General features: G+C 48.8%; 1 protein-coding gene across 3 annotated transcripts in view; it reads left to right on the forward strand.

The window, feature by feature from the left end:
• Nucleotides 1–1,387: 1,387 nt before the first annotated feature.
• TSKU (tsukushi, small leucine rich proteoglycan) overlaps nt 1,388–18,478 on the forward strand; it is a 32,921-nt gene continuing 15,830 nt past the window's right edge. Inside the window, exon 1 of one of the 3 annotated variants that reach the window (XM_053385447.1) lies at nt 1,388–1,909. The gene's annotated coding sequence lies outside the window, so the exon portion shown is untranslated. Of the gene's footprint in view, nt 1,910–1,986; nt 2,140–2,283; nt 2,549–18,478 lie in introns of those variants that run through there. The other 2 variants (XM_053385448.1, XM_053385449.1) reach the window with 2 other exon arrangements.

Raw genomic sequence — 18,478 nt, forward strand, 5'->3', positions numbered from 1 at the left:
CATTTTTTTAGCATTCTACATATTCAACCATTTTTGTCTGCCACTCCCCTAATGTTGGTATTTCCTGTGTTTTCCATTTTGGGGCTACTAATATGTAGAATTAGCAAAATTATGAATATGTAGAATTAGCAAAATTAACACATAGGATCTGGAACCAAGAAGAAACAAAGTTCAAAAAGGAGTGGAGTAAATTTGTTGAATATATAAGCAGCAACTGTAGAAGTTTAAAGACTGTAGTAGGACTAAAATAAATTTTGTGATGTGGATAGAATGTAATTAAGAATCTGCGGGGGAAAGAGAATAATCCGAAAACCTGTTGAAGGGAGGGAGGGAAGTCCGCAAGCCATAGAGCGTATAGTAAATAAGTAGGCATATGATTGTGGAATATTTAAGTATTTATTCTGTTTGTCTGCATTTTTTGAAAACTTAATAAAAAGCATTTTTTTAAAAAAACATTTTTTTAGGGGGGGAAACCACTGAGGATAATGGGGGACAGCTGCCCCCTTACACCCCCCCTTGGCTACGCCCATTCCTCCCACCACCCCATCCAGAAAGAAGCGGCTGCTGCCTGGAAAGTTGTGCATAGCCACCCATCCATTGTCTTTGTCCACGGAGTTTTCTTGGCAGGGATACTGGAGTGGCTTGCTGGTTCCTGCTCCAGGTGGATCACGTTTGGTCAAAACTCTCCCCTATGACCTATCCATCTTGGGTGGCCCTGCACGGCATAGCTCATAGCTTTCTCTTAGTTATTCAAGCCCCTTTGCCACAACAAGGCAGTGAGAGCTGGACCATAAAGAAGGCTGATCTCCGAAGAATGGATGCTTTTGAATTATGGTGCTGGAGGAGACTCTTGAGAGTCCCATGGACTGCAAGAAGATCAAACCTCTCCATTCTGAAGGAAATCAGCCCTGAGTGCTCACTGGAAGGACAGATCCTGAAGCTGAGGCTCCAATACTTTGGCCACCTCATGAGAAGAGAAGACTCCCTGGAAAAGACCCTGATGTTGGGAAAGATGGAGGGCACAAGGAGAAGGGGACGACAGAGGACGAGATGGTTCTCGAAGCTACCAACATGAGTTTGACCCAACTGCGGGGAGGCAGTGGAAGGCAGGAGTGCCTGGCGTGCTCTGGTCCAGGGGGTCATGAAGAGTCGGACACGACTAAACAACAACAACAGCAGCCACCCGCCCAACTCAGACGGACGATCCCTGTGCGCCTCTCTCCGCGCGCGCAGCAACCTCTCCAAACCAGCACCCAGGGCAGCTGGCGGCTGCCTTGGTTGGGCGCGCGGGGCGGAGCTGTGCACTTTGGAGACGCTCCCCGCCCGGGGAAGGCAGGGAAAGAGGAGTTGCAGCCGCCGCCGCCGTTCAGCTGGTGCCTTTGGAGAGGCAGTCGGCACATGCTAGCACAGAGCGCGCGCCCGCCCGCCCGCCTGGCCGCTGGAGAGGAGGAGATGCGGGGAAAGAAGGAGGGATTAGTGCATTGAAGGGGGAAGAAGAGGAGGAGGAGGAGGGGTTGCATCGAGCAGAGGTGAAAGGCTGATCCCTGAGGGGTGTGTTTTGTGTGTGTGCGCGGAGAAAAAAGATCCAGTTCGCCTGCTGGGGACTTCCACAAAAAGAGACAAGCCGAGCAGCCGCGATTTTGCAAAGCGCTGGCCGGGGAGGCGGCAGCTGCTTCGTCTACTTCGGAAAGCTGCTTTCCTTGTGGATTCCATTGCAAGCCTCTCTTTTTTCCCTCCCTTCCTTCTTGCTCCATTGCCAGTTTGGTTGTATTTTTCTTTTTGAAATTGCGTCTTCCGAGCCCCGGTCTGCTCCGCTTGGCGAGGAGCTTGGCTGCCGAGGAGGAGACGGAAGCAGAGAAACCTCTCCTCCATTGCAAGTCTCCGAAGCCCAAAATTATAAAACAGGAAGGTGAGCGGCCGCCTGTGCTCTTCTTGCAAAACTTTCTGATTTTGGCAACCCTCTCTTGGAAGTCTTTTTGTGAAAGAAGGGGTGGGGGTCGGCGCTGGCTTGCTCTGCCGGCGACCCGAACTTGGGAAAGGGCGGGCGCGAATGCGAATTGGATTCGCATCGTTTGCGGAGAGCAGGCGCGGGGAGGGACTCTTTCCAGGTTGCAAGGCGCTGGAGAAAGGCAGACAAAGGTGAGCTTTATGAAAGTTGCGCCGCGTTTTCCCCGGAGCTCGTTTCCCCTGACGGGAAGGCAGGCTCGCCACATCTCCTCCATCATGGGCGCATTCAGACGTGCATCTTTCCCCCATTCATTCATTCATTTAATAATTTTTAAATTTTACTCGATGCTAAACTACCACGTTGGATACCCTGGTCTGTTTTCTATCCATCCATCCGTTGGAGAGAGGGGTTTCTTACTTGGGGTGGGTTGTTAAAGCACCCATTTCTGTCCCCGGGGGTGGAACAAGCGTACACACACACACACACACACACACACGTACACGTGCTTTGAAACTTAAAGGGTCGGTTTCCAGAGAAACTGCGATGGAGTGAGCTGATCAAAACCGAGGGACGCCCTTGAAGCCGGTCTGTTCAAGAGAGGTGTGTGTGTGTGTTTGTTTGTGTATGTCTGTTTTCCTTTCCTGAAATCAAAGGCATTCATTATTTTCCAGGACTTTTGCAAAGTTCTGGCTTAAGAAAGGATGCTTTCAAATGGAACTGCTTTCTTGCCAGCTGAGTGAGGAGTGTAAAACATTTCATTGCAAAGAAGCTGCTGTTATTATTATTAATTATTATTATTATTATTATTATTATTATTATTATTATTATTATATTGCCTTGCCGGTGTGTTTAGCCTTGGATGCAGTTAACACGTGTTAGTGTGTGGAATGAATCCACTGGATTCCTTAGGGCTGATTCCTTAGGTGTTTGGGTAGTTACATACTTAAGACATTTAAAGTGTACAAGTCAAACATTGTAAGGTGGGGAACGGATCGTTAAAACAAAGGGGGAAATGTGTGTTTGCATGTACACACACACTGGCCTGTTGGTCTACTCTACACGCACCCAGCAATGGCTTGCACATGTGAACAGACCAGGAACAGAACTTCAAAACGCACTATGTAGCTGCGTGGGATCGAGACATGTGGGTGGTGGAATAAGGTGGTACGGTTCTGAAATGGGGAATGGACTGTACCGCTGGAGGTCGGAGTTCATATTTTTGGACGCTCCCCGCTTGCAAGTTTTTGTGCAAGGTGCAGGCTCACCTGGAACATTAACCCCCACATGTATCTGTTTCCTTTTTAAAAAAGCAAATAAGTGGGGTGGTGGGGGAATAATGATTTGAGCGAGCATTTGAAAATGGTCCCTCCTTATTCCAGTTGGGACACGGGTGGTGCTGTGAGTTAAACCACAGAGCCTAGGACTTGCCGATCAGAAGGTCGGCGGTTCGAATCTCCGCGATGGGGTGAGCTCCTGTTGCTCAGTCCCTGCTCCTGCCCACCTAGCAGTTTGAAAGCACGTCAAAGTGCAAGTAGATAAATAGGTACCACTCTGGCAGGAAGGTAAACTGCGTTTCCATGTGCTGCTCTGATTCGCCAGAAGCGGCTTAGTCATGCTGGCCACATGACCCGGAGGCTGTACGCCGGCTCCCTCAGCCAGTAAAGCGAGATGAGCGCCGCAACCCCAGAGTCAGCCACGACTGGACCTAATGATCAGGGGTCCCTTTACCTTTACTTTTATTCCAGTTGTACAATCCGCTCTGCCACTCCAGGATTAGCAATTGAGTTTCATGTTGTCCATCTTTCACTAACCTGGTTCCCTTCAGATGTTTTGGACTAACAGCCTGGAGAGCTCAGTTTGTGAGAGCGTGGTGCTGAGAATGGCAACCTTGCAGGTTTGATTCCCGTGCAGGACAGCTGCATATCCCTACATTGCAAGGGGTTGGTTTGGATGACCCTCGAGGTCCCTTCCGGCTCTAGGATTCTTTGATTCTGCAAACCATCTGGAAGCAGGTCTGGAAGGAGCTCCCTACAGTGTTTCAGACGGGGAAATTCCCATCTCTACCTGGAAGTGCCAGGAATTGAACCTGGTGCCTTCTGCATGCCAGGCAGGTGCTCCAGAACCATAAGCTTGTAAGAATCCGCCTTCGACTGAGTCAGACATAAGTGGGTCTCCTGAGCTTCAGACAGCTGCCCTTCCCAGCCCTACCTTAAGACTCGGGGTTCGAAAATGGGACCTTCGGCACTCCAAGCAGGTGCACTGCCTCTGAGTTGCTGGGACCCTTCTGTTGCCTCACCTGTGGAGCTGCACCTGTGGAGAAATCCGGTGATACCCATGTGAACCAATTTCTTTCTTCTTTGGCAATCCCTCGTAGCCGAGTAAGATTGTCTTCCATAAATGGAAGACGGTTTTAACAATGAGTCTGTAAGTGACTGTGGAGGCCAGTTCTGGATGCACACGTCCTTCCACAGTGGGGACATTGGTTTCCGGGCAGGAGTTGATCACAGTGAGGGTTTGCCAAGCCTGCCTTCCTCTTAGTTCGTTTCTCCCTTGCGTCCTGAGTTCGAGTGTCTTCAAAGCCCATGACACCTTTGGTAAAGGCTGTTCTCCATCAGGGAGGAGGTTCTGCCTCCTGTCAAGCCTGAAAGGGAATTCAGCTGGGTGAGGAAACCTGCCTTACCACGGCAAATGAAATTGGCTAGACAGTGGTACCTTGGTTCTCAAACGCCTTGGTACTCAAGCAACTTGGAACCCAAACACTGCAAACTCAGAAGTAAGTGTCCCAGTTTGCGTTCATTTTTCGGAATCCGAACTTGCTCCGTTTTGAGTGTTACTCTTCCGATTTGAGTTCCACACTTCAGTTTGAGTGTTACTCTGACGTCTGTCTGTTTTTGCTATTTATTTTGCGCTTTTGTTTTTGAGGCTCTTTTTGTTTTGTTTTTGCGACTCTGTGGAACAACCCGGTCCAGCTACCGATTGATTGATTGATTGTGTGACTGCAGTACATTGTTTATCGCTTTCATTTTACGGATCAATGGTCTCGTTAGATCGTAAAATTCATGTCAAATTGCTGTTTTAGGGGTTGTTTTTAAAAGTCTGGAACGGATCAATTAGTTTTGCATTGCTTTCTATGGGAAAGCGTGCCTTGGTTTTGGAACGCTTTTGGTTTTGGAACGGACTTTTGGAACGGATTAAGTCTGAGAATCAAGGTACCGCTGTATTTCTAGAATCTTGAACTGCTCCTTTCCTTTGGCTCCCTCTTTCCACTTTCTGATCTGTGTTTCTCCTCTTCCTGGAAGTGTGCTAGCAATTGCCACGGTGGCTGCAAGTAATATGATCGGCGGCTGGCCTTCTGGTGCCTGCCTCCAGTGCCCAGTCTTTGCTTTCAAACATTGCCCCCTTCTCTGTTTTCATGACCCCACCCACCCACCCACAGCAACCCTCCACCTTGCAGTTCACCCTCCTCTCTCTCCCTTCTCCTTCCTCCCCCCACCCCATCCCCCAAACAGGCCAAATTATCGGGAAAAGAGTTGTGCAAGTGAGTAGGAGCCTTTTTCTGGGAACTTTGCTGTAAAAACTTCCCTAGTAAGTTATGACAGGATTAAAGGGATTCCTGAATTGAGGGAGGGGGAAACCCCTTGTCTGAACACAAAACTTGAGAGAGGTTAAAAAGTTTGCTCTTGGGAGATAAGCCCAGACATGTCAATTGCCCTGTCTGGATTGAAATTCCAGGACGTAAAAATAGAGATCTTGGCTGGGTTTGGGTGCAATGCTTAAGTGTCTGCGCCAAAGAAGAAAGCAGGAATCGCTCGGAGTTTTAGAATATCCTGTCTTTGATGTAAGAAGAGATCATTGTTCCGGTTTTTTTACATGGCACATTCCTTGGAGGTTTTTAAGCAGAGGCTGGATGGCCACCTGTCATAGATGCTTCAGCTGAGATTCCTGCATTGCAGGGGGTTGGACTAGATGATCCCTGAAGGTCCCTTACAACTCTACAATTGTCCGATTCACTGCCTGTGGTGCCTTGCTGTATTGTGCACAGACTAGGAGAGGTGGGCCCCTGCTCTCTAGGAATCTACAATCTGAAATTGTCATTGGGGAATGAGGAATAATAAATAATAATAATAATAATAATACAGTGGTACCTCTGGATGCGAATGGGATCTGTTCTGGAGCCCCGTTTGCATCCTGAAGCGAACACAACCCGCATCTGTGCGTCTGCACATGCGCAGGTCACAATTCGCCGCTTCAGCGCATGCGCATGACTTCATTTTGATCGTCTGCGCATGGGCGAGCGGTGAAACCCGGAAGTAATGCGCTCCGTTACTTCTGGGTCGCCACAGCGCGCAACCTGAAAATACTCATCCCAAAGCTACTTGAACCTGAGGTATGACTGTACAGTCATGCCTCATGTTACGTCTGCTTCATGTTACGTTTTTTCAGGTTATGTTCCCGCGGCAACCCAGAAGTACCGGAAAGGGTTACTTCCGGGTTTCGCCGCATGCGCAGAAGCGCAAAATGACGTCACGCGCATGCACAGAAGCGGCGAATTGCAACCCGCGCGTTCGCAGATACGCCGCTACGGGTTGTGCTCTTTTCATGTTGCGAACGGGCCTCCAGAACAGATTCCATTCGCAACCAGAGGTACCACTGTAATAATAATAACAATATTTTATTTGTACCCCACCCGTCCCAGCCGGAGCCAGGCTCAAGGCGGCTAACATAATAAAACTACCGTATTTTTTGCTCCATAAGACACACCTTTTCCCTCCTAAAAGGGGAAATGTGTGTGCGTCTTATGGAGTGAATGCAGGGGGGAGGCAGGCAGGAAAAGCCCCCAAGAGCCACACACAAGCTCCACGCGGCTCTTGCGGGCTTTCCCCCAGGAGGGAGAAGGGACTGACGCGGCCAGTCAGTCCCTTCTCCCTCCTCATAGAAAAGCCTGCAGGAGCCGCACGCTCCTTAAAGGGTGCACAGCTCCTGTGGCCTTTTGCGGGAGGTGGGGGTATTGCCATACCCATGCACAGCCTCTCCTGTCTGGAGAGGTTGCGCGCGGCTAAAGAGGAAGCCAAGACAGCCAGCGGGATGGATTTTTTTTCCCTTGATTTCCCCCTCTAAAAACTAGGTGCGCCTTATGGTCCGGTGCGCCTTATGGAGCGAAAAATACGGTAACACAGTATACAAAGAACATAAGAACATAAAATCAGGCAACGGAAGATGAACAGGCATGAGTGTCAAGTGAGAAAATAGCATGGCATGGCCGTCAAGGTGGGCGGCTCTGCTAGGTTGGACCAGCAGGGCCTTCTCAGTGGTGGCTCCCTGTTTGTGAAATATCCTCCCCAAGGAGGCCCACCTGGCAGAGTCATTGCCTATGTTCAGGCACCAGGCAAAGCCATTTTTATTTACCCAGGACTTACTTGCCCTCAACTTGGAGGGTTGTTGGATATGCGTATGGCATCTCACACTTTCGGTGGCGTGAGTTGGATATGTCTCTTTGTGACTATTTACTGTATTTTTTGCTCTATAAGACTCACTTTTTCCCTCCTAAAAAGTAAGGGGAAATGTGTGTGCATCTTATGGCGCAAATGCAGGCTGCGCAGCTATCCCAGAAGCCAGAACAGCAAGAGGGATTGCACCTTTCACTGCGCAGCGATCCCTCTTGCTGTTCTGGCTTCTGCGATTCAGAATATTTTTTTCTTGTTTTCCTCCTCCAAAAACTAGGTGCGTCTTGTGGTCTGGTGCGTCTTATAGAGTGAAAAATACGGTACGCACTTTTTAGGTTCTGGTTTTATCCTTGTTCCTGCGCACGGTGATATTTGTTGCTATTTCTTGTTTTGCATTGTAAGTCGCTTCGAGACACTTTGAGGTAGCAGATGATGGGAGCTGGTCAAGCTAGCAGCGAGCGACGGGGACGCCGCTACGGTTTCTGCGGCGGTAGACAGGGGAAGAAGTCCACCTGAAAAAGTTGTGCCCACGGGTACTAATATGGGTGCCCCCTGCGATCCTATTGCAAGGGGTTGCACTAGATCTGCCCCTCAGTGGTACCCAGCGACTCTACAGTTCTGTGATCCTATGCATGTAGGCAAGTCAAGGCCCAGATTTCCAGCATGGAGAGAATTCATGTCTCTGCAAGAAAAATAATAATAATTGTCATATTTAAAGAAAACCTCCGGTGAACTTTGCAACCAGGCAAGAAAATGAGGAAAGGTTTATTAGTCATGCCTTAGTCAAAAGGAAGTCCAAGACAGTTGAATCGACTCTGAACCATTGTGTGTTTGGGGTTTTTTTTGGGGTGGGGTATTTTTAAAAAATAAACAGACGGAAGCCTTATTCTGCTGATTCAGAAACCGAAAACAGGCTGTGCATACCTTTAATGCACATTCTTTCCCCCAAAGAGTTCTGGGCAATGTCAATTAGTCCTCTCGGGGTTAAGAGGTCCCAGCAGCCCTTAAAGAATTCTTTGAGGGGGGGAAATATGGTTTAAAGATATATAAAGGTGTACACAGCTTTGGTCTGCATTAGCCTTAATAGAAGAAGCAAGGCAAATTCTGCATAGAGGTGCAAAACCGCCACACATTTAGGGCTCCTTTCCATCCAATCTATGCATCGCTTCTGCATGGTCTGAAGGAGTCCAGGAAAGACTAACAGGAACAAGAACAGGCAGAATAAAATATATAAATCAAAAATGCATTAAAGCAATTATACTGAAACGGCAACGAGGGCCAAGTTCGTGTTACTATTAGCAGGTAAAGCCCGCCCGCTAAAAGCATTTTTGCTTTAAGACAAGCCTACCCAGATATTTAGAAAGTTGGTGCGAGTTTTAATCTGTTTGTTGTTTATTCTTGTTTTAACTTTCCTAAAGTCTTACTGACGATTTTATTGTTTGGTGTTTATACCTGCAAACCGCTTCGAGGTTTCTTTACAATCAAGCGGGGTTCGAAATTGATGAAATGAATGAAAACAAACAGCAGCCTAAAATAACCCCCGCACCCATCCAAACAATAAACCACCCCAAAATGGACTGTTACTTATTTTCCCAGGCATTTGGAGAGAACCATGTATTTGTCTGTCATCCCTGAGACTGTAATGTTTGCCAAAGAGGCTTTCCTGGGAAGAATCTTCCACACTGGGGCCACCCCGGAAGAGACCTCTCATCTCACCGCCATCTGAGCATCTCTTGGGAGTTGGTGCCCCTGGTGAACATCCCTTCTCCTTGCGGCAACTGAGGATACGCGTCAGACAAAGTTGGAGTCTGTCTCCCTTGGTCTAGTAGAGCTCTCCTTCCAGACAACTTGGGGAGAGGCAGGTTCCCTGTTCATGATTGTTGTCTTAAGTACGTAAGCAGAGGTACCACTGTAGTTGCTTTGGAAGCCGATAATCAGGCATCCGCACAACATTGAACTGAACAAAATTGATGTCGAAAAATCATTGCTTCGACATGGGTGATATTTGCTTCTTCCAACACACTGGCATTAGTGAGCCTGTGAATGTCGTAGTGTTGGCTCACTGTGGTCATAGCAGAGGATTCCAAGCCATGTTCCTTGGAAAATTCTCTGGGGGGCAATGAATGAGATGATCAATGATGATGGATGAATGTCCTTAAAAGACCAGCTGCCCCATCCTGCTGAACTTCCTTTGCAAATGCGCAGCTACAGAGGAGGGATGGATGTGTCCTAAAATGCACTTTTGGTCAAAAGAGGGGGATGTCCTGCAAGCCTGGTCGGTAATTATTGCAAGTGGGACTTGCAACAAAATTTTGTAGTGCATCCTTGCCTCCTAACAGGAGTGCTCATCTTCAAGGTACCAGCCAGCTGTGCTCTTCTCCATCAGATCATCACCCCGTCTTCTGTTTTTAGGAGAGCTTGCTGGATCAGGCCAGTGGCCCACCCAGTACAGTGTCCTGTTCTTGCAGTGACCACCCAGATGCCAGTGAGAAACCAGCAAGCAGGTCCTGAACACAAGAGCAACTCTCCCCTCTTTCAACTGAAGTATTGCTCTAGCTGTGGAGGCAGAATGTAGCTGCCATAAATGGTCTACAATGTTCATCAGCTCGAGGCTCCGTACAAGTTGCAGCCCATGATCTTGGCTGCTGTGTTACACCATCTCTTTGCAGGGTGGGGACACAACTAATATTTACATGCAATCGAGGTCACTGTGGCTTCCAGCAACTGCTATTCTGAAGCAAAAGGTAAAGGGACGCGGGTGGCGCTGTGGTCTAAACCACTGAACCTCTTGGGCTTGCTGATCGGAAGGTCAGTGGTTTGAATCCCTGTGACGGAGTGAGCTCCCGTTGCATTGTCCCAGCTCCTGCCAACCTAGCAGTTTGAAAGCACACCAGTGCAAGTAGATAAATAGGTACCGCTGCAGCGGGAAGGTAAACAGCGTTTCCGTGTGCTGCTCTGGTTCGCCAGAAGCGGCTTAGTCATGCTGGCCACATGACCCGGAAGCTGTACGCCGGCTCCCTCAACCAATAAAGCAAGATGAGCGCCGCAACCCCAGAGTCGGCCACGATTGGACCTAATGGTCAGGGGCCCCTTTACCTTTACCTAAGTAGCCATGGCCTACTGTAAGCTATAAGGGTACTGCAAACTCTACTCTCCCAGCACTGAAGGGTCGTTGTAGGCTTCTGTCTCAGCCCACTTTGCAATGGGATACTGGCAATGGACAACAATGCACAATTGTACCTTCTCAGGGTGAGTCTAATCCAGGCATCCCCAAACTCAGCCGTCCAGATGTTTTGGGACTACAACTCCCATCACCCCTAGCTAACAGGACCAGTGGTCAGGGATGATGGGAACTGTAGTCACAAAACATCTGGAGGGCTGAATTTGAGGGTGCCTGGTCTAGTCTCTAGTGCTTCTGCACAGCACAGCAGCATTCTTGAAAACCAATCAGAGCCTGGCCTGCAGTTTTCCTGTGTGAACTACACTGCAGGGGTCCTGTTAAGTCACCTCTTCCTGTGACTGTTCCAATCTTCAGCCTGGAGCTGCATTTGCCTTGGCAGGGATTTTAGAAAAATTGCACCACAGTGTTACCTTGGTTCTCAAACTTAATCCATTCCAGAAGTCCGTTCCAAAACCAAAAGCGTTCTAAAACCAAGGCGCGCTTTCCCATAGAAAGAAATGCAAAACGGATTACTCCGTTCCAGACTTTTCAAAACAACCCCCAAAACAGCAGTTTGACATGAATTTTACTATCTAACGAGACCATTGATCCATAAAATGAAAGCAATAAAGGATGTACTGCAGTCACACAACCAATCAATCAGTAGCTGAACTGGGTTCCACACAGGCACAAAAAAGAGCCACGAAAACAAAAACGCAAAATAAATAGCAAAAACAGGCAGACCTCAACGTAACACTCACATTGGAAGTGTAGCACTCAAAACGGAGCACGTTCAGCTTCTGAGAAAAGTTCGCAAACCGGAACACTTACTTCTGGGTTTGCAGCGTTCGGGTTCCAAGTGGTTTGAGTACCAAGGCATTTGAGAACCAAGGTACGACTGTAAATAATAACTGTGTTGCAGAAGGACCTCTTCTTCCTGCTGCTACATTTAGTGATTTTTGTGTTCGCAACAACAACAAAACGTTACCAGTTCCAGTTGCATTAAAGTCTTTACTTTTTCTAACCCTCGTTGGTGCCTATAAGCAGCTCTCTTTTCCATCCCTGGGAACATTTAAAAATAGCCTCTCAGTGTGAGCCAGGAAGTGAGACCTATCCAGACAGTGAGATTGTTCTTTTGTATATCTCTGTCTCTGTCCTCCTGTTCCAGCCACCGCAGGGAAGGCTTTGACTTCCACCAGTCTGTCTCATCCTCTTTTCAAACCACCTAAGTTGGTGGCTATCCGTGAAGCACATTCTGCAGATTAACAATGGTCTGTGCCCTCCTTCTTTCTGTCTAGCCTGAATCATCCAACGTTCATTTTTATTATTATTGTATGTTCCTGAGTTCCATTGTTATGTGTGAGGGGAAAGAAATCTCTGCTTTCTCTGCACCATAATTTTATACGCTCCCGGTCATGGTTCCCCCATCTTACCCTCATTTCCCCCAACTTAAAAAGGGAGAATTGCACCTTGATCATTTTTGGATAGCCATTTCTGAACTTTTTCCAGCTCTGCCATTTCCAACTGACACCATCTGAACTTTTTAGAGTCTTCCAAGTGTGGTTGCACAAGGTGATTTCTGTTAGCGATTTTTTACTATTGCAATCAAAGCGGCTTGCGGAGGAGAAAAGGAAAGGGAAAGAAAACAAAATTTAAACGTCAAATAGCACTTTAAAATGATAGAAAGCACGACAGTGGCAGTCTTCTCTCTTTGGCGATCACTCATAACCGAATAAGATTGTCTTCCATGAACACGGTTTTAACAGTGAGTCCGTAAGTGGCTGTGGAGGCCAATTCTGGATCCACATGTCCTTCCACAGTGGGGACAGAGGTTTCTGGGCAGGAGTTGATCACGGTGAGGGTTTGCCAAGCGTGCCTTCCTCCTAGCACGTTTCTCCCTTGCGTCCTGAGTTTGAGCATCTTCAAAACCCGTGACACCTTTGGTAAAGGCTGTTCTCCAATTGGAGCGCTTGCAGGCCAGTGTTTCCCAGTTGCCGATGTTTATACTACATTTTTTCTGATTTGCCTTGGGAGAGTTTTTGAACCTCTGTTGTTGACCACCAGCCTTACGCTTTCCATTTTTAAGTTCTGAATAGGGTAGTTGCTTTGGAAGACGATAATCAGGCATCCACACAACATGACCAGTCCAACAAAGTTGATTTTGAAGAATCATTGCTTCAACACTGGTGATCTTCGCTTCTTTCAGTACACTGGCATTAGTTCACCTGCCTTCCCAGGTGATGTGTAAAAATTTTTGGAGATACGATTGATGGAATCTTTCAAGGAGTTGGAGATGGTGTTTATAAGTGGCAAACCCAGAAGTGTTTCGCTGCTCGCGCATGCGCAGAAGCGCTAAACCGCACCATGCGCATGCACAGAAGCAGTGCTCCGGTTGCGAAAACTTCGGGATACGGGTGGACCTCCGGAACGGATCCCGTTCAAAACCGGAGGTACCACTGTACAGTGGTACCTCTGGCTACGTACTTAATTCGTTCTGGAGGTTCATTCTTAACCTGAAACTGTTCTTAACCTGAAGCACCACTTTAGCTAATGGGGCCTCCTGCTGCCGCCGCTGCACAATTTCTGTTCTCATCCTGAAGCAAAGTTCTTAACCCGAGGTAATATTTCTGGGTTAGCGGAATCTGTAACCTGAAGCGCACGTAACCTGAAGCGTATGTAACCCGAGGTACCACTGTACTTCCCTTGATCTGGATGAGGATTCACGAACCAGTCTCTGGAGAACTCGGAAAGCGTGTCATTAAAAAAGTGACCTGCGTTTTATTTAAAAGGTGCATCGGCGAGAGGCAACAGTGCTTCCTAACGCCAGCTACTAGAAACCTCAGGAGGAGAAGAGAATGCTTTTGTGCTTGAATCCTCCTTGCAGGTTTGCTGCAGTCATCTGCTTGGCCAGGAATAGGACAGGAGGCTGGAGTAGATGAGCTGTTGGCCGGATCCAGCTGCAGACTTCTCCTCCTGAACTCCTGATTCCATCTCCCTTCCATGCCACTGAACGCAAGCAGTTTTTCCATGAGGCGTGGGACTTTTCCCTCTCTCCCTTAGCTGGTTCCTTTGGCTTTCCTCCTCCACTGGCCCTCCTGTGGAAGGAGGAGGAGGAGGCAGCGTTTGTGCAAAGGAGGGGCCTGCGCACACTTTTTTGAAGACAAGTATTCCTTTTACATTTGTCTTCGCAGTTTCTTGAGAGTTTCAAGCCAAGCGTTGCAGACACACACAGAGAGAGAAGGCCGGCCATGTGTCACTTTTTGGCTGGTTCTTTCTCTCAATTCCTCACCAATTTTATATATATAGTTTTTTAACATATTAAACAATGAAGTTCAAACTCGTTTATAAGAAAATACAAAACACGATTGTACAGAAAAGGAAAAGAGCAAAAAGAAGAGAGAAAGAGACCCTTTATCACATTATTTTGTGCCAGATTTTGGATGAAGTACAGTGGTACCTCGGGTTACATACGCTTCAGGTTACATACGCTTCAGGTTACAGACTCTGCTCACCCAGAAATAGTACCTCGGGTTAAGAACTTTGCTTCAGGATGAGAACAGAAATCGTGCTCTAGTGGCGTGGCAGCATGAGGCCCCATTAGCTAAAGTGGTGCTTCGGGTTAAGAACAGTTGCAGGTTAAGAACGGACCTCCGGAACGAATTAAGTACTTAACCCGAGGTACCACTGCAAAATGATTTTGGAGCACCGAGACTTATATTTTTTGCAGGGGGGTCGGTTTGCAGGGAGACAGACACGCCAAAGCAGGTAGGCAAGGATATAAGATCGGAAACGTGAAATTCTGACTGCAGTGAGGCCCTCTGACCATCCGAGCCTTGCGACGTGCTTACTCAGAAGTAAGTTCCGCTCGGCAAAGTGAGGTTCCCTTCCTGATTCGTCTGCTTACAGCCAAGGCTTGATATTTGTCTTATCTCTGTGGTTTTGCTCTGTGGCTGCACTGCAAGAGTGCCTGGCTGGCAGAATTTGGCTCAGCAGGCCATTTGAAATAACCCTTCGTTTGGGACTAAAATAGATGTGTGCACGGCTTGAAATGCAGGCCAGGGTCTGCCCTTCCCTGTCGATAAACTTTAATGAGTCCCGCAGAGACGAAAGTTGCTGTTTCTCCGGTGGCATATAGTCATACGCTGGGCAGTACGGTATAGTGGATAGAGCAGCCTCCCTCTGCCCCGGCAACCTGGTGTCCTCTAAAGGTTTTGAATCATACTCTCAGCCACAGCTAGGATGCAGTGTTAGAAATTAGCTGGGCGCGTTTTGCTACTGGCGCAGGTCCAAATGCGGAGATTCTTGGTTACCAGGTTCGATCCCAGTTTATAAACCCCTCTGCCTTAGTCCATAGTTAATATCATTTCCATTTCAACTGTGTGTGTGTCTCCTCTTTACATACCGGACAAGTGGATTCTTGTAAGAGCAAGTTGCAGTCAAGCAAGGTACATCTGTACAGTGGTACCTCGGGTTAAGTACTTAATTTCGTTCCGGAGGTCCGTTCTTAACCTGAAACTGTTCTTAACCTGAACCACCACTTTAGCTAATGGGGCCTCTAGCTGCTGCCGTGCCGCCAGAGCACGATTTCTGTTCTCATCCTGAAGCAAAGTTCTTAACCCGAGGTACTATTTCTGGGTTAGTGGAGTCTGTAACCTGAAGCGTATGTAACCCGAGGTACCACTGTACCTTAGTTGATGAACACCTTGCGAGTTGAATGTTTTGGCTCCCAAACGCCGCAAACCCAGAAGCGACTGTTCCAGTTTTCGAATGTTCTTTTGGAAGCTGAACGTCCGGCGGGGCTTCCGATTGGCTTCCTGCAGCCAATCGGAAGCCGCGCTTTGGTTTCCGAATGTTTTGCAAGTCAACCAGACTTCTGGAACAGATTCTGTCCGACTTCCGAGGTACGACTGTAGTTGAGATCATAGAATTGTAGCATGGGGGGACGGACCCCTGAGTTAATCCAACCCCCTGGTGAAAACGCATTCTGCTGTGGCGACTGCAACCTAGATTTCAGGTGCCATTGGGCACCTAGCCTACATATCTGAGTTTCTAACGCATGCGATACTAGGACTGATGGGAGTTGTTGTCCAAAACATCTAGGAGGCCCCAGGTTGGGTGAGATTGGGATACAGTGTTGAATTCATAACACATGCCAGGATTGAGCTTGGACCTGGGCTCTTGAAGTGGCCACATTCCTCCTGAATCTCCTTGGCCAATACCTTGGGGAGCTGATTTCCCCAGTAAATTAGAGTCAAAAGGTAAAGGGACCCCTGACCATTAGGGTCCAGTCATGGCCGACTCTGGGGTTGCGGCGCTCATCTCGCTTTACTGGCCGAGGGAGCCGGCGTACAGCTTCCGGGTCATGTGGCCAGTATGACTAAGCCGCTTCTGGCGAACCAGAGCAGCGCACGGAAACGCCGTTCACCTTCCTGCCAGAGTGGTACCTATTTATCTACTTGCACTTTGACGTGCTTTCGAACTGCTAGGTGGGCAGGAGCAGGGACCGAGCATTGTTAGCTCACCCCGCCGCGGGGATTCGAACCGCCAACCTTCTGATTGGCAAGCCCTAGTCTCTGTGGTTTAACCCTCAGCGCCATCCGCGTCCCTTCAAAATTAGAGTATTCAAGTATTAAAGCCTGTTGCCTTCTTCCCAAAGCCCGGGAAGCTTCTGCCCAGCTTGGGGAAGGAGACGCAATGCTCATGCTTGTGATGTCAGGATGTCCCAGCATTGGCCCCGCCCCCACCCATGCCAATCACCTTCGCAAGCTGGCGCCTCTGCCCTTACAAAAAAATTCACCGTATGCCACTGATCACAACCTCATTTGTGCAAGACCCGTGCAGGTGCTGGGGAACATTTGCAAGGGGCGATGTTCAAGGCAGCCATGCAATTGTCCTGTCGTACGTTGTTTCCAATGTTTTGGCACACAGACACACTCCCGTGTGTGCATCAGCCCCCCCAAGCCCCTCGTGGCACCACAATAGTCCTATTGTCTTTTTGAGATGGTAGACCAACGCTTCTGGAATCTTGCCCAGACACAGGCTGGCTTGCTCCACTTCCTTGGCAGGTGGTAGCTGTAGGAATCTTTCCCGCAGGTTGGCACCTAGCCTGTGGTCAGCCAGCCATGCTCAGGGCAGGCAGTTCAGCTTTGGGCATGGACAGGCTCTGGAACGATGTCTGTGGGCTGAAGGCATCAGTGTCAGATTGGTTTGCAAAGCGGCGCAGCAGATCCCCAATGGGGACGCCTCGCAGCTGCAGGAATCTCACCCGTAGATCTTGCAGCATCTCAAACGGCCGTTTGGAAACCCTGCCCTCGGAACCGTTGCGGCTTCTCAACGGTTCCTCGTTGTTAAGATCGCTTGCGGTGAGCAAGCGTCCCTGCAAGCTTGCCGGTTGTTAGCAATGCCCTGTGGTGCAACTGCCACAGGCGAGGGCTTGAGCACATCTCGAGGCGTTCTAGCCCAGTGTTGTGGGCTGGTTGGAAGCAGTGGTGTAGCGTGGGTTGCCAGAGCCCATGGCTGCACAGAAGGGGTGGGTGGAAGGTAAATTGTTGGAATACACACACACATTCAACAGCCTAATGCAGGCGTGGCCAAACTTGGCCCTCCAGCTGTTTGGGGACTACAATTCCCATCGTCCCTGACCACTGCTCCTGTTAGCTAGGGATGATGGGAGTTGTAGTCCCAAAACATCTGGAGGGCCTAATGGCCTAATGGCATCCATGTCACCCGGGAGATCTCAGTCACAGAGATAAGAAAAGTTGTTCCATTGTCTGGAGAGGTCATTTTCTGGTTTGCATGGAGAAGCCGTTTTCTGTGGAAGCATGCAGCTATATTGAGGCAGCACCAGGTGTTGAAATTTTGCATCCTTTTCAATTTTGTGCCCGGAGCAACCACCCCATATTATGCCACTGGTTGGACGCAGAAGAATGGTGGGCGGAACCAGCTGGGGGACCCCCAAGGGAATAAGGTTCAGAGGCTGGAAAATGTTGGTGGGACAACGATGAGAGGTGAGAGGGAGAAGACTGGGGGTGTCGGAAGCTGAGGAGGCCACAGGGTTTAGTGAGCAGGGAGAGTCTGTGGCAGAGAGAAGGCCAGAATCGGAGGCAGAGGCAGAAGAGGAGGGAGTCCAAGAGACGGGTCAGGCTGGTGAAGAGTCACAGCTGTCTCCCCCTCCTGCTGCTACAAGCTCCCCTCCTCTCTTGTCTTCCAGAACCAGAAGAGGCATGAAAAGGGTGGAGGAGAGGTTGGCTGCATGCAGGCGCAGTCTCTGATTGCTTGGGGGGGGGACCCTGGAGAGGGAGAGGACTTAGCTGGCTGTGGGAAAGTGGAGACGTTCAGTCTCAGCAACTGATGTATCGGGCAAGACCCACCTGCGATGAGATTCTTGTACTCATTCGGCCTGACACTCCTTTGCCAATTGTGTTTTTGCTAATAAAGACTTAACTCTTGTTGCATAGTGTGATTTACTGCTGGGAGGAGTAAATCCACTGTTGAACAGGTCCTCCCCTCTGAACATTCTTCCTAATTCAGTGGTACCTTAGGTTAAGTACTTATTCATTCCGGAGGTCCGTACTTAACCTGAAACTGTTCTTTACTTGAAGCACCACTTTAGCTAATGGGGCCTCCAGAGCACAATTTCTGTTCTCATCCTAAAACAATGTTCTTAACCTGAAGCACTATTTCTGGGTTAGCGGAGTGTGTAACCTGAAGCGTATGTAACCCGAGGTACCACTGTATTTAGTCAGAATCCTTGTTGCCTGAATCCATTGGTTCGGATCCTGCCCTCTGGAGAAGCAGAAAGCAAGCTTGCTCCATCTTCCATGGCGAGAGCCCTTCCCATATTTCAAGATGGCTCTCGTATCAGTTTCCTTTTCTCCAGGCTAAACCTGCCCAGCAGTCCCAGCCTGCGCTCCAAATAAACAAAAA

Source organism: Podarcis raffonei, chromosome 4 (genome assembly GCF_027172205.1).
Source record: "Podarcis raffonei isolate rPodRaf1 chromosome 4, rPodRaf1.pri, whole genome shotgun sequence".
Lineage (NCBI taxonomy): Eukaryota > Metazoa > Chordata > Lepidosauria > Squamata > Lacertidae > Podarcis > Podarcis raffonei.